Consider the following 16,169-nt stretch of genomic DNA (forward strand, 5'->3'; position numbering starts at 1 on the left):
TTAAGACGCACAAGAAAGTTTTTCGAAAGAACTGGCTGAAGCATTTAAACTTTCCTATTCTCCATAGCGCTGTAGTAAATAGGTAATGGCATTAAAAGATTTAGATGCATGGATTCCATTAGGAATCCAGCAAGACAGAATATCTAATTTCTCAAGTTCAAGCCTGAAAAATTAACCTCATTTTCCCAACTGATTTGATTTCCATTGAATAGCTAAAGATGCTCATATAAGAAAGATTCAGTCTTTCAAAAGAAAAGGCATTTTCAATCCATACCATATAAATGGTATCTTTAGTCAATAAATGGTTAGAAGAGAAATGTCATGTCATAGCTTAGGAAGAATCAGAAGCCTCTCTAGTGTCCTAACAATCATTACTGCTCTTTAGCAAAGTCATCATATTACGATGTTTGCCTACATACTCATGATATTACCATCAGGAAACTTGTCGCTTTGGGCTACCTTAGGCTATTATAAAAGGCATGATAGAATACCAGATCTACCCCTCTGAAACTGAGTGCTTGACATGCTAGACATAATGCAGGAAGAGGCAGTTCAAACTTCTCATGTAACTCTGTCAGCATACATCAACCTATTCGACAGGAACTTCTGTTTCTTAGGCAATTTTAGCTGGAGACAACTATTGTGCGAATATTTTCTTTTTGTGATGCGCTTCATTGTCCCCCAGGGGTGGCTGATACCAACAAGCCACATGTGTATTTTAATAAAAACAGTTAGATAGAAACTGAAGATGGTCTCTTCAGAAAAAGACTGAATCATCTCTATTTTTGGTAAAAGCCTAGAGTATCATGAGCACTTAATTAATGAGTTCATGAAAGTAAGTAAATCACTTCCTTCCAGAGTTTTAGGTGCTTTGGAAGTAGGTTTAACTCATTCAATTTACTATGAAACTATTTAATGTCCTGAAATTTATACTATGGCTTCTGGTGGTCTAGATTAAGAATTTTTCAAGATGTCTGACACTTCCATAGAAAATGTCATGAATAATGCCTAGATCAATAAATCTTAATAATAAAATCCTAAATTTCAAAAATAGTAAGATGTTACTTTAAAAATCAATCTATGAAGAAAATTTTAACCCCAAATTGTGAAACATTCATTGACTATTTATGGGTAGAGTGGATCATGATAGGCAACATGGAAAATAAAAGACAAATGAGGCAGACCATTCTCTCTTAAGAAATGATTATGCACCGAATGGCCAGTGATACATGGTACAGTGAGCGCCTTGGAGGGCAGGCAGGAGGGTTGGACTGCTGACGAAGAGCAGGAAGAAGAAACTTTAGCAATTCCAACACAGCTTCTGCCCAAGTGTATTCTACAGAATATATGATTCAATACTAGATTCTTAAATGTATTACTTCCTACCACCCTTCATGGGCTAATACTTATAATGATTCTTCACAAACAGGTGCTAACATGCAGCAAGGGTCAACTTTTTCTAAACCATCTTTTTTTTTTTTTTCCCCTCCAAGGAATATCTCTTGATATGAGTCTCCTATTAAAAGAAATCACTTTGAGAAATCAAGTTCTGATGTTAGTTTGGAGATGCAAAATGAAAGTCCAGAAATATAAGTAATTTTGACATTAGATTACATGAGAGACATTTTAGATCTGAGCTAGAGTAGGAACATTGGGGGGAATATGATAAAAATTCAAGATGTATTTCAAAGATAGAATAAGTAGACTTTGGTGATTAATTAGTAAGACATTTGTATGGCAGAGAGAGGTGCAGGGTTCTAAGTGAAACCTGGGAATCACTCACTTAGAAATAAATATATGCTGTTGCCAAGCTGATGAGGTCAAGAGTCTGTGAAGGGTGAGAAGAGAATAGAATTCTATCTCTAACTTCGTCTGTGTCTGCTTAGAAGGACCAGATACAGTGATAAAAGCTTTCCTAGTAAACTAAAAAGTAGATAGGACAAAATACGCACCTAAAGAAACATTAGGGTAATGGGAATTAATTTAGGGGAGAGTTTCAAGGAACAGGTTGGTTAGGGAAAAGACTAAAAAGATAGGAGTGTAGGAAGTTGGGTAGGAAGTTGGGCATTAACGTTGGAAACAGAATCTGGTTGGCAAAACTTCAAGGTATAAAAAAGAGACAATGAATACAGACTTTTTTTCTCCCCCCCAAAGTGAATGAAAAATTCCCGAGGATAATATGGGGTTGAAAAGTAAGGTTTTTCTGTTGTTGTCTTTGCATTTTTTCCCCAGTTTTTATTTGGGGGTATGACTTTCCTGAGTTTATATACTAAGAAAGGGCCTTTTGAGAGGGACACATTGATGACAGAAAAGATGTAGAATAGCTGTAAAATTCTCATTGAGAATTGATTATAATTCCTATATTTAGTGAACATAGAAAACATAGACAGAAATTAACAATAATTATTGTAGGTGCCCCCTACAGGTGCCCCCAAATCATATACATGTAAAATGCATCTTGCACCTACCAGGTGCCCCCAAATCATATACATGTAAAATGCATCTTGCACTTAGAAGTATGTCAGCCTCTATGTTTGGGAACATAGCTTTGAATCAACAAGTGGAAAAATAGGGCACCTGGGTGGCTCAGTGGCTTAAAGCCACTGCCTTCGACCCAGGTCATGATTCCACGGTCCTGGGATCGAGCCCCACATTGGGGGCTCTGCTCAGCAGGGAGCCTGCTTCCCCTCCTCTCTCTCTGCCTGCTTTTTTGCCTACTTGTGATCTCTGTCAAATAAATAAAGAAAATCTTAAAAAAAAAAAAAGTGGAAAAACACTCTGCAGAGGAAAAGTACCTGCCTTGCCCAAGTACTTCACTTCATAAGAAAAAATTCTGGACCTTTATCATTTTATTATATATTACCATTTTGCCAAGAAGTCTATATGAATTTATCTGAATAAATACATAAAATTTATAATTTAAAAATCTTTATGGATTGACACCTAATTATGAAATTTCTTTACAGCAATACTACTTCTTTTAAACTTTACTTTGTTTGATATGAATATAGTTATACCAGTTGTACACTTTTTGGTGTTTTCATGGTATGTCTTTTTATACCCTTTCTCTTTAACTTTAACTTTTTTACAGACTTATTTAACATGTGTCTTCTGTAAGCAATGTACAGGTGTTTTTTTTTAATCTTGTTAAAATTATATTTTACTTAGAGTACTTAATTCACTTAAATTTAATAAAACTACAGATATATATTTTAACTTGTTATTTGAGTATAGTGGACACAAAGTTACATTAGTTTCAGCTGTACAACACAGTAATTCAACTTCTCTATATATTATGTTATGCTCACTACAAGTGAGGCTACCATCTGTCAGCATACACACTATTATAATATCACTGACTATATTCCTTTTATTTATATTTATAGGCCTTTGATTCCTAGGACTTATTCATTCCATAACTGGAAGCCTGTATCTCCCACTCCCCTTCACCCATTTTTCCCACCTCCGGCCCCCCACCCCTCTGGAAACCACCAGTTTGCTCTCTGTATTTACAAGTCTGATTTTGCTTCTTGTTTGTCTATTGATTTGCTTTGTTTTTTTAGATTCCACATATGAATGAAACCATACAAGATGGCCAACAGATACATGAAATTTGCTCAACATCACTAATTATCAAGGAAATGCAAATCAAAACCACAATGAGATATCACCTTATATCTGTTAAAGTGGCTAAAATAAAAAGGACAAGAAATAACAAGTGTTGACAAGGACGTGGAGAAAAAGGAAACTTCATGAACTATTGGTGGGAATGTAAATTGATATAGTCACTGTGGAAAACAGTGCAGAGATTTCTCAAAAAGTTAAAAGTAGGAATACCTATGATCCAATAATTACACTGATATATTTTGGGTTTAATCCGCTATGTGTTTTCTATTTGTCCTAACCGTTCTAGGTACATTTTATTTTTCCTTTCTTGCCTTCTTTTGGAAAATCTGAGTACTGTTTATTATTCAATTTCTCTCATTCTATTACTTATATTCATTTTTTACTACTCTTTTAATGGTCATTCTAGATATTACAATATTCAATGGGACTTATTAAAGACTATATATTTGATACTTTTACTTTCCCGACAAAGTAAGGGTCTTAGAACATTTAAAACATCTTAATACCATTTATCTTTTTTCTGCTTTTTTGCTCTTCCTGTCATATATTTCTACACATATTTTAGTCTTTTAAGAAAATTTTTTATTGCAACTCGTATGAAACATAAAAGTGCTTCTTATAAAAAGTTTCATCGCTGCAGAAATATATCATATTCGAAGTATTTCCTGAGAGGGAATTATTGTAACCAATTTGGTTTTCAGACAGTTTTAATTTCCACATTTCTACATGATCCATCTACTCTGAACTAATCTTTGTACATGGTGTAAAGCAGGGAATTTCTATCTCATGAAGTTATCCAATTAATTCACCATCATTTATTTGTAAAGACATACTTCCCCTCCAGAACTGTAGCAGTCACTTTGTGCGAATCCTTGTGCCTAACACCAATACCAATACAGTCTTCATTACTTTAATTTTTAGTAAGTCTTGATATCTGGTAGAGTATATCCTCTAGTTTTACTCTTCTGCAGGGCTACTTTGATAGCGTTTCCATAGAAACATTAAAGTCAGTTTTTAAATTTCCACACAAAAAAATCTTCTGGAATTCTGATTGTGATTCCAGCAAATCTGAGGTCTTCTTAAGTAACAATTGACATAACAAGAGCAGTCTTCTAGTTGGTAAAGATGGCATATTCTTCTATATAATTCTTCTTTAACTTCTTTCAATAGTGTTTTTATAATTTTTCTTAGTGAGGTGTTACACCTTATGTTAGATAAGCATATTTTAAACCCCATAAGACATTGGTGTTACTGAGATAGTCAACATTCATTTGGATTTACCCATATAGTCACTCTTTTTGTTTTATATTTCTTCCTGCATACCCTTGTTTTTATCCTTCTGAAGAACATCCTGAGTTATTTCTTTATTATGGGTCTGCTCAGTTTTTGAAACTGTCTCTAAGTAGAGACTTCATTTATGAAGAATATTTTCTGTGTTTATAGAATATAGATCGGATCACTGGAAAAAAAAATAGTCACTTCACTGTTTTCTGGCCTCCATTATAACTACTGAAAATAAGTTATTAGTCTTACTTCTACTGCTCTGAATACAATATGTCAAGATCTCTGGATGCTTTTAAGAAGTTAAAAGGTATGTTTCCTTCCTCCCTGTTGGGCTTTAAATTACAATTTGTAAGGGTTTAGATATATCCGTCTATACAACAAATTAGAGCCCCAAATTAGAAGGATGTAAAGAAAATGTATTAAAGTGGATTAGTTTTTTCTCTGAAAAGAATAGAGTAAGAAGGTATTATAAGAAAGTTTAGAAGTATGTGATTATGAAAAATAGGTGATGTGATTATGAAAAATAGGTGATGGGGACAGGTATTTGAAAATATTGTTAAGTGAGACTAATCTAGAAGAGTTCTGAGGGGAGATGACCAAAGATATGGGGTATAAAGTATAGTAGAAGCTGGACAAGAAAAATGGGAAATTATACTTGCTTAAAGCTTTTATTTTTCTAAAAAGAAAAGCATCATTCAATATTTCAAAACATTATGTCTATAAGAGTTTAAGGTTTAAATTATTATACAGCAGTTAAAATCTTAGGCTTTATCTTTTTCAATGCTCAAAGTTGGCACTTTCTCTAATTTTCATTTCTGTTCTGACCTGAATAAAAGACTGGCATACTGAATTTAATTGCACTCAGTTTAATTGCTTCTTGATTTTCGACTCATTATTTGAGTTGAATAAGTCAAAATGTTAGAAGTGAGCAGGGAGTTCTGAGAAGTGAAACTCTGAAAGCATGCCTCCTAGCTAGCATGCTGAACTGGAGAGTCAGAATTGACCAAGGTCAAATCTGACTGTATGTATTTTCACATATTTGGAAGGACACACGACAATTTAGTATTTACTTCTCTTGAATCTATTCTCCTCACTATTTATCACAGCGGGCAACCATCATATATTATACTGTCATTTGAGTAGAGGTAGACACGTGGGTGCTGATGGAAAAATGTGCCCTGACCAACATAATAAACGTGTCTATTACTAAAGAATATAAATGAGACTTCCAAACCTCTGAGCGGTTTCTAGATTTTTTTTTCTTGTGTCTATGTTCATAAGTTAGAAGAAAGCAAGACACCATATTTATGATTATGTGATTAATAAGACGACAACTGAATTTTCAGTATAACTGCAGACAAACTGAGGAACAACTCCCTAAGGTGATTCATTAGTGCAACTGGTTGCTAAAGGCCAAACAAAAATCAGTTATATTCAATCACAATCAGTTCACATTCAATGGAACCAAATTAGACTAGAATCAAATGTTGCTTAAAAATTAGAGTAATTTTTAAATGTCTTCCTGATAAAGAAATCTGTAACACTTTGGAAATTATCTATACATTTATCTACAACTACTTAGGATGGTTTGCTAGGATCTGGTGGAATAAATTAAAGGATTAATTTAATGAAACTGTGAAATAGGATACTACCAGTGCTCCATGCAATACATGCCCTCCTTAATACCCACCACCAGGCTCACCTAACCCCCATCTCTCTCCCCTCCAAAACCCTCAATTTGTTTCTCAGAGTCCACAGTCTCTCATGGTTCGTCTCCCCCTCCGATTTCCCCCAATTCACTTTTCCTTTCCTTCTCCTAATGTCCTCCGTGTTATTCCTTATGTTCCACAAGTAAGTGAAACCATAAAACTTCCATATATTTTAAATCATTTTTTTCTGGGTAAACTCAAATATTTCTGAAGATGAATGAGTGTGTGTGTGTGTGTGTGTGTGTGTGTGTCTGTGTGTGTGCGTGCATGCGCACAAGTATATGTGTTTTAGCTTATTCAGATGGGAAGCAACTGGACAAGATTAAAAGTTTATGTGAAACCAAAGTTTCATTGATAAATAAGAGACTGCAAATGCACAAATCTGGAATAGCTTTTCACAAATGGTCTCTAATAACTAATGAGGATATTTTGTTGCTGTTACTATTGTTATTGTTATGAAATAATACCTATGACACAAACTCATCCAAGTTCTAATATCTTTCTGGTTTTGTTATGCTTTTACCCTACAGAACAGAATTAACTTTTTCTTTCCTTTTGAAATACTTATCTTTAGATTGGTCATGCCTATCACATGAAGCACTGTTCATATGAGAATCATGGTATCAGTTCCCTTCAAAAACCTCCCCTTTTATCCCACTGGCAATGGATAACACAGTATGGAATCTGTGCAAACGAAAACTCCAGAAACCAAATTCTCCCCGATGCTAACAATGCTTCCCTGGGGCATAGTGAGAAGGATCTCAATTCATCTCCTCTCCATGTTCGAACTAGACACAGGAAGCCCTTTAGCCACCAGCAACGGAGTTTCATTAAAGCCACTTCACTTTAGGTGTAACAAAGCTCCTTCCAGGAAGCAAACCAGAAACTCTAGTCAGATTGTAGAATTGCCCAAACATTGGGGTCCCTGCTTTTTTATAGCACAAAATTGTGTAATGGCACCAGAGGCTCCTTAATAAGCTAAAAACCCTATGGAGCAACAAAATCAAGCTAAAGAGTCATGGAGTTTCTGATTGAAGCTGAAGTTGAATTGCCATTTCAATTCTTCCCTCACGAAAATTATCCAATTAATCTGCATGGATCTTTTTGGAAAAAATTCCTGTTATTCAAATGATTGCTTAGAAGAATGAATGGAGGTTGTTTTCCTTTCTTTCTTTTTTTTTAAATTACTAAACCTAGTACATTTAAAAACTTTTACTTCTCAAGTCCATCAGGGCTGGAAATTCTTGGAAGAGGTATTTCTCAGGCTTTTTCTTTGTACTCCACTGGTATTCAAATAAAGCCATATAAAATTCCTTAAAGCCAGTAAAACCTGAGGGACGATTAAAATCACAGAAGTCAGAAATCTTCCCCCATGGGCCTTCTCTCTCTAAATCAGACTTTAAAGTAAATGTCACTGTGGGGAGAGTCAGCATAAATTTCACTTATCTAAAATTCCCTATTTTTTTCTCAAGCTCCCTTCAGGAAGGGCAGGAGCTAAGTGATAACCAGCATGACTTAAGTCAGCAGTGCTGATACCTTCTGAAGATCAGGCACAAAAAATAGTCATATAAGCAAGGAAGCCAGCCAGTACTTCGTCTTTACTAATAAAAAAAAGAAAGAGATAGATCAGATTACAGCAGCACTTTACTATGGGAGCTTTTATAGCATATTGCACAATATCTAATATCCTAGTGTCCCCCCTTCAGTTCTCTCGTGTATAGAGAGACCATTTACCTCTTCTTGCCCAGGAGCCAAGTACTCAGTACACTACCTCACCCCTCCTTGTAGCTGGGGTCAGGTTGCAATATGTTTTTGGTGTTGTCTTTTTTTTTTTTTTAATAAATTTTAGGTAAGGTAAGGTAAGAAAAGTAAAAATATTATTGTACAGAGGACATACATATGAATCATAGTTTGCTTTAGCTCATAAAAATGACATGGATCTTAATCGGAAATTTCATATGCAGTTGACATAATATATACTCCATGCTCCTACCTAGTTTTTCTTCCTTATTCAGTTTGTACCCAACATCTGAAAATTGATACTAATGTTTTGGAAAAAATAGCTGCCTACTTTGACTTCTAGGACTTGTTCAATTTGCAAGAGTCTTTTATGTTCTGCTCTGAGATACTAGTTTATGTAGAGCATTGTAGTTATGAAAGGATGTATTGTTTAAGTAGGTATTAAGAGATATGCAGTTATTCACAGTTATAAAAATTAAATTATGGTGGACTATCTAATTTTTGTGCAATTATAAAGAGAAATGTAACATTACATTTCAATTAGGGTATTGACAATCTCATATTTATATAATGAATAAGTGGCAAAAGACATTCCTAAAATATTTTAGAAGATGCTTCTATTCCTGAGTGGTAAATGTGGTAAAAGTGGTAAATCTTAAAAAGATTTTATTGATGGGAATTAAAAAAATAAGATCTACATATATATATATATATATATATATATATATATATATATATATATACATATATATATAATTTAATACACTACATATTTTATTTTTTACTGTGAAGAGCCAATAATCAATAATTGCACCATTCTCCCTGAGAAGGAAAAGAGCCTGTGCCTTCTATTTGAAGAAACTAAAGCAATAAGATGCAACAGATTTGCTTAAAGGTAATATTTGTCAATTAGAGGGGTAAACCTGTCTTTTACCTTGCAGCTCCAATAAACAAAATGATCCTACAGGCTTTCCATGTTTTGACATACCTGTGTCTGTCAGTGCCCTTCTCCTGGACACCTGCCATTTGAATCAAAAAGTCTTGATCATTTCAAACTGTTGTATTGACACTTGGTGATGTTAGAGCAATTGGAAGATAAACAAGTAGTAATAACCATTCCTTTCTAATGCTATTAAAATGCAAAGATATTAGAGATGGTTTTTCATAATAAGAGTCTTCTTTTTTCCTGGATCAGATACAGTAAACAAGAATCAAATATAGGCAGAAATATGTAATTTAAAATTTTATGTTACATTTCGTTGAAATGTTAGCTGAATAATATTGCTTTGGCACATATGTTATATTCATGTCAATATGTTTCATATGCTAAAAAGATCTATGCAAGAGTGCCTAGCCTTCCCTGTTTACAAAAGAACTAAACAGCTGTGTAAGTTCATAGAAGAAGAGAGAAATTGAGAAAAAGAAAGTTCTAGGACCTGTTCAGATTATTCAACTACACTTACCTAATGAATCTTGTGGTTTAATATAGAAAATAAAATATGCTTATGAGGAAAATATGCACTGGATGCTCCAATTGAGAAAGAAGAGTCATTTAGTTGAACGAAGCATCAGAGGGCTCTTTCCTGTTCTCTGTTCTCTGTTCTCTTTCTCTTTTTTTAAAGCTATGTTACAGATTTTCCATTCAGTTCATTTCTTAGGCTTCCCTTTGCCAATAGATTAAACACGTAATAACACTAAACATATATATAAAAGACACACATACATATATCTAATACACACAATCATTAAATATTATACACATACACAAACTCATATAAGTTACAGTGGAAGTTAGGAAATGAATATTAATATATAGCATTTGACTATAGGAAGAATCTTGAGTCTTTTTCTAATGTTATATTCCAGCCTGGGCTCTTAGTCAGTTGCTAGATTTAAGACTATAGGCATAGCAACAGCGATGGAGGAAAAGTCATCTAGAAATCTAGTAAGGTAATACCCTGGTAACTCCTTATAGACTATAGTTACTCTTTCTGAATGGTTCCAGATCCAAATTTGGCAGCATAGTATTATAAATTTTTCATTGTCATATTTGCCTAATTTTGACCAATACACATTGTTCTTCTCTTCTCTCATTTTAGAAAATTAATTCTCTACCAATTCTGTAGCAAAAAGATCTACAGCACAGAGAACAGGTCAGCAACAAATGATCCAGGGAGGTCTGAAATTTTTTTTTCTTCAAATTGGCCTCCACATGACAACTTATAATAACCCATCAAATATTTTTTTACAAAGATTTTTTAAAAGTCCTCTATACTATCAGAAAGAAAACACTGAATAACATTGGTTTGTGCCTAAATATTACAAAGATAAAATTGTTTGCACTGTAGATCATACTGGTTTTTCAACAATTTACCTCAAATTTGTGAATGAAATAAAGTTTATGTTATAGCCACGCTATAAGCATTGTTTACTCTTTTTTTTTCCTGAATAGTCAATGAAATGTTACATTTCTCGTAAGTATTCTTGAATATGTAGAATGTATACTGCTGTATAAGGAGTGTCATTATAAATAAAACCTATTCAGACATATTGGAGCAACCTGTATCTTTTAATCTGCATAGCCATTTCTTTTTTGTGATCCTATAGGATAGGATTTCCTGGCTGTTAAGTGCCTTTTTATTTTTCTGAGTTGATCTTGGAAATGGAGTGTTTGAGATTTTAGTTTATCTTGATATAAGCCAACCCATTCCTGCTTAGAATACTTTGGTTTTATATCTGAGAGCTTAATTACTAGATCCTTGGATAGAAGCTGTGCTACTAAATCCTAAAAAAATAATGACAAGATAATTCTAAGTAAGACTTTATTTAATGTTATTATCTATATATCTCAGAAACTACTCACTTTACTAGAAAGTTTGGATTGGGGAAATAAAAATTGAAGGCTTTAGTGAGTGATATTAATGGGGCATTTTCCATTTTTCATCATTTTTGCCATCAAATACTGAGCAACAAATATGCTGATAACATTATGGCATATATGGAGAGTGATTCTTACATTTATGATTATAAATATGCCAAATATGAATCATATATTTTATGTTCCTAATTTTTAAAACACGAGTTGATAATAGCACAGATATATTTTGTTTTCATTTTCAGTACAGAATTCCATTCTATAAATATAACTTATAGAAAGCAATTTACCATTTTAAGCACATGGATGAAAATACTGCCACATAGAGGGACTGGGACTTATTCTGAAAATAAATTACTTCAGCGATGGGGGAGAAAGCCCCCATGAGGAAATCATGAAGTGGAAACAGTCCACATGTCTATACAACGAGAAACCTTTTTAGCGTGAGGAAACTGCAATACATGTGGCACTTGTAGGTACATTAAGATAAAACATCCAGGAGCCAGTAAATTTTGTCATGCTGTCAGAGTGTTCAGCGGTACATATGAGCTGTCGCGCTTCAGTCATCAACATCCAAAAAAGCTTAGCATTTTAGAAAACAACTTTCCATAGAAACAATTCAACTTCATACTAACAGGCATATGGATACTAACAGAATAAGTAAAATAGCAGTTGTCAGTCTCTCAGTCTTTACGATCCTTCTTCCACCTCCTATTTGACCAGAGCCCTATCGTCTCTAGCACCAATACCCTCCTTCTCTTTTTGCAAAGATAGAAGAAACGGAAGAAAAGAGAGTGAAAAGTAGATAGAGAAAAGGAATGAATCAGAGAAGCCATGGAGTACTAAAGGCAACAGGGTTTTGCAGTTCCCAGAATTCTTTGTGATCATTTTGGTTTCTGTTTGCACTGGGTTTTCCTATGGGTTTCTCTTTCAGAGGCAGAAAAGAAAAATATTGAGAAAGTATGTGTACTCATCTTCCCCCGGGACACCTTAATTACAGTACATTCTAGAAACACCTTTCATATAAAGCACTGGCCCAGATGTGATCATCTGTATGAAACTCAAAAGAATCTAGGAATTTTTTAAAATTAGGGAAAGAAACTCTATTAGCAACTTCACACCCACACCAAAAAGATTCTGACATATGAGATTCTGGTTTCCCTAATGCTTAGAGTTAGTTCAGTTCTGTAATTCCAAATTCAAAACCAGGAAAAATATTAGATTGGCTGAGGTACATTTGTTGATTCTGTAATTCCTTATATTCTATAGATATCCATTCTATATTCTTAAAATATACTGGTATATACAGCTAAAAATAATTAATGCTTCAGCATTGTACTAGTCATATCCTCCTTCTCTCTTAAAACAAGATTTTTCATACTTATTTACTTTTCATTGCAATGTGCTTTTATGATATCATTTTGGGATAAAGCATTCAGATCTGATTCCTCAACAGGAATTCCAATACAAAAAAAATCAATTAAAATTTAAAAATTAAAAAAAAAGGAATTCCAATACCATGGTTTTAAAGCCAAAAGCATATTTTGGTTATAGATACATATAAATACATTTGGTTTTGGAATTTTCATTCTGCAGTTTTGGACACTAAGACGGTATTCTCCCAGGGAACCGAGAATGATTAAAATCTTTCTGCATTAATTCACCATTAAAGTATGTTATGTTTATTATGTGTGACTGTGTACCCAGTGATAAGCAAGTCATAGTTCTTATCTTCAAGGAGCATATAGTTTATAGGGAAAAGAGGCAAGGAATGTAATTTCTTGCTATTCAAAATGCTTTCTAAAGACCAGCACATGTGCATCATCTGGGAGCTTGTTAACACTGCAGGATTTCAGGACATCCCGTAGACGTACTGACTCAGAATATACATTTTTCACAAACTCCCCAGGTAATCTGTAGACACGTTAGAGTTTGAGAAACACCACTTTGATTAGAATCTGAGCAGGGTTACTGTCCTTCTACCTAGAAGAAACATGGATATGGACGAGTTTGCAAGTGGGAAGGTGGTGTGAAGGGATGGAAGGATACTGATGCCCGCATTTTGTTCTTCAAACAGAGGACAGATTGCCCGTTAGGTACCTTTTACTATCATAAAAATAAATGTTTTAAAAGAAATATTTGTTTTTGAATGTTTTTGGTTTACACATTATCTGGAAAAACAGTCATATTACTGTTGACAGTATGTCAGTTTGACAGAAATATGATTGTATAAATCCACATCAAAAGAAAAGTTCTATTTTTTAAATTGTATCCATCTTACAGTTCGCTGAGGAATAAGTGACCATGGTGGCTTTTAAGAATGGCTTTGTCCATTAATCAGTTCTTCAGTTGTGAGTGCAGTGACAACATAGGAAACTTGTCTGCCTCAAGATCTCAGCCCAGACCACAGCAATAGAACCATTTCACATAGAGAAGATCATTTGGAAATTGAGACATTTAAATTCATTTTCATGTTGTTTGCAAAGCTTCAAGTCGATATGGGAACAAAGATCATGGCAACATGTTTTGATCAAGTCTATTTGTGCACATCAATACCTCAACCACACTCCCTCTGCCTCTTTCCACTGCCGCCTCCATTCAGGACACCATGAATATGTTGTCTATGGACAGGACAGAGTCTTAACAGGAAAGAGGCCATTTTCTTTGCTTTCCCCTTGCACGTTATGTTGTGTGTTTGAATGTTATCTCTTTCACATGAAAGACCAAATAAGGGATACCTTCTGAAATATTTTTCTGAATGCGACTCTGTGTGTATATATATATAAATGACATGCAAGAATCATTATAAGGGCTGACAAAAACATACAGAATATTAATATAGGATTCCATGAGTAAGATACAGATACAAAGTTAAAAAATAAACCCTTACTTTTTCAAGGTATGTGGAGGTATTAAATTATTTTAAATTAATTCTTGTTAACACTTACCTTGTGTTACACCTCAAAAGGCAAAGATAGTTTGTGATACAATACTTATTGCCTACAGTCAAATTGGGAAAATAAAACATAGTTACAAAGGAAAAAGCCTTATTTCTGGAACTTGATCCAGTTATTTTATTTATGATCATTTGATTTCATTAGGCATAGGCATTTTTAACCTTTGCATGTCTTTTTTATTCTTCATATATCAGTTTTCAGATCTAATAGTAGTTTGATTATAATTTCTTGTCATTATTTATGTTTCATATAAGTTCAACTGAGGTTCTCTTCTTAGAATGAAAAAATTCAGGAGGAAGTGCCTGGACACAAAAACTGACTTTATAAATTAGAAAAGGTAAATGAGTTTTTATATATAATATAAAACTATCTTACAATGGGTTCAATTGCTTTTCCCAATAAGTTTTAAGTGTCTTAAGTATTTCTGGATATACAGTCCAATTAATCCCCCTTCTGAATTATAGTCCCATTAGTAACATTTTATAGGATTATTCCAAACAGTAATTTTTATAGTAAATATATGATTAGAGTCATTTAGAATATACAATAGCCTTCGTAAAACCTCTTCTGCAACTGCCAGTGACAAATTTGTTAAACTTAAAATCTTTCTATTTATATCTAGCTGAGAACTGATGCTTGTTCAACTGGGGTCTAGCCAGCAAAACATGATCCACTTCAATACTTTAGAAGAAAGCAAACTTAATGCAGGGAACTGCACAGGTGATGGAATAACTGAGAACAACTGGTAACAATAGGGATAGAGTAACTTACAGATTAACACCATCAGGAATTCACTGACATCCCTAGACTGGGGAAGCAAAGAAAAAAAACTGGAAGACTGCACCCAGGATCTGTGTGTGCCTCTCAGGTTGGATGACAGAACCATGGTGAGCCTGATGGTGGCAGCTGGAGTCACAGAAGAGACAAGCTGCTACCACTGAAAGTGCTTAAGGAGAGGATATTCTAGCTGCCTCCCTCATTCTTCCTTCCTTCTCTCATCTTCACCTCCAAGACCAACATAAACTGGAAGTCAGGTAGCATGTAAGCCAGGAAAATGAGCCTGCAGGAGTCACAAGGATAAAGAATCGATCTGCCAGCAAACAGTCCTAAGTCCTGAAAAATAATCTTCCAGGCTTTTATAAACAATATAAAAACCAAAGTTTTAGAAGCAATTTGTGACAGTAAAGATAGGAATGCACACATTGCCCTCAAACTCAGCCCTCCTGAGAAATCTAGCACCTACATTTTCACTCATCAAAGAGGGCAGTGAATAGCAAAAGAAATCATAGCTGAAAGAGAATTATATTAATCAAAGCAATTTCTGGTGAAAGGAGGCATGGAAATCTCTAAGCAAGTTATAGAAAGAAAGCTACACTCTTCAAACCACTGAATTGAAAACAAAGCTTCAGATGATAACTTATGATTTGACAAAGATATTTCAAATTGCTCAGGAAAATCTTTTCTTTACAGTAATGTTTCAGGCTATTTAAAACAGAATCTCAGTTGAGGAACTAAACAAAGATGCTAGGATTGGACAGAGAAGACAGATGAGTTTGGCTGTTATCCATATAAGAATAGAAGCCAAAATTATGCTGACTATAAATGGAGCCAAGCGATGTCATATAGATTTGAAAACCATGTTGTGCCAAGGAAGATGTTAATGTTTTTCAATTTTCAGGTTTACTAAGGATCATAAGTTGTTTGATTGCTTAATCTAGTTTACATATCCTAAATATCACTGCAACTTGCAAGCCCTCCCCCTCACCCCAACTTGTTTTTTAAATTCTAGATTTGACAGTTTGGTCTAGATTCCAAGCCTAACTGGATAGGCAGTATTTTGGTTCATTCAGATATATCTTATTGATTTGTTTTGCATGACTTATCAGAGGCTATTAACTCTTTGGAATAAGGATAATTTAAAATTATGTATAACTCTTGCTTAGACTAGCAACTAAGTCCATAATGCCCTAGAAGGAA

This window comes from Enhydra lutris, unplaced genomic scaffold, assembly GCF_002288905.1.
Source record: "Enhydra lutris kenyoni isolate GAN:26980312 unplaced genomic scaffold, ASM228890v2 scaffoldscaffold4, whole genome shotgun sequence".
Classification (NCBI taxonomy): domain Eukaryota; kingdom Metazoa; phylum Chordata; class Mammalia; order Carnivora; family Mustelidae; genus Enhydra; species Enhydra lutris.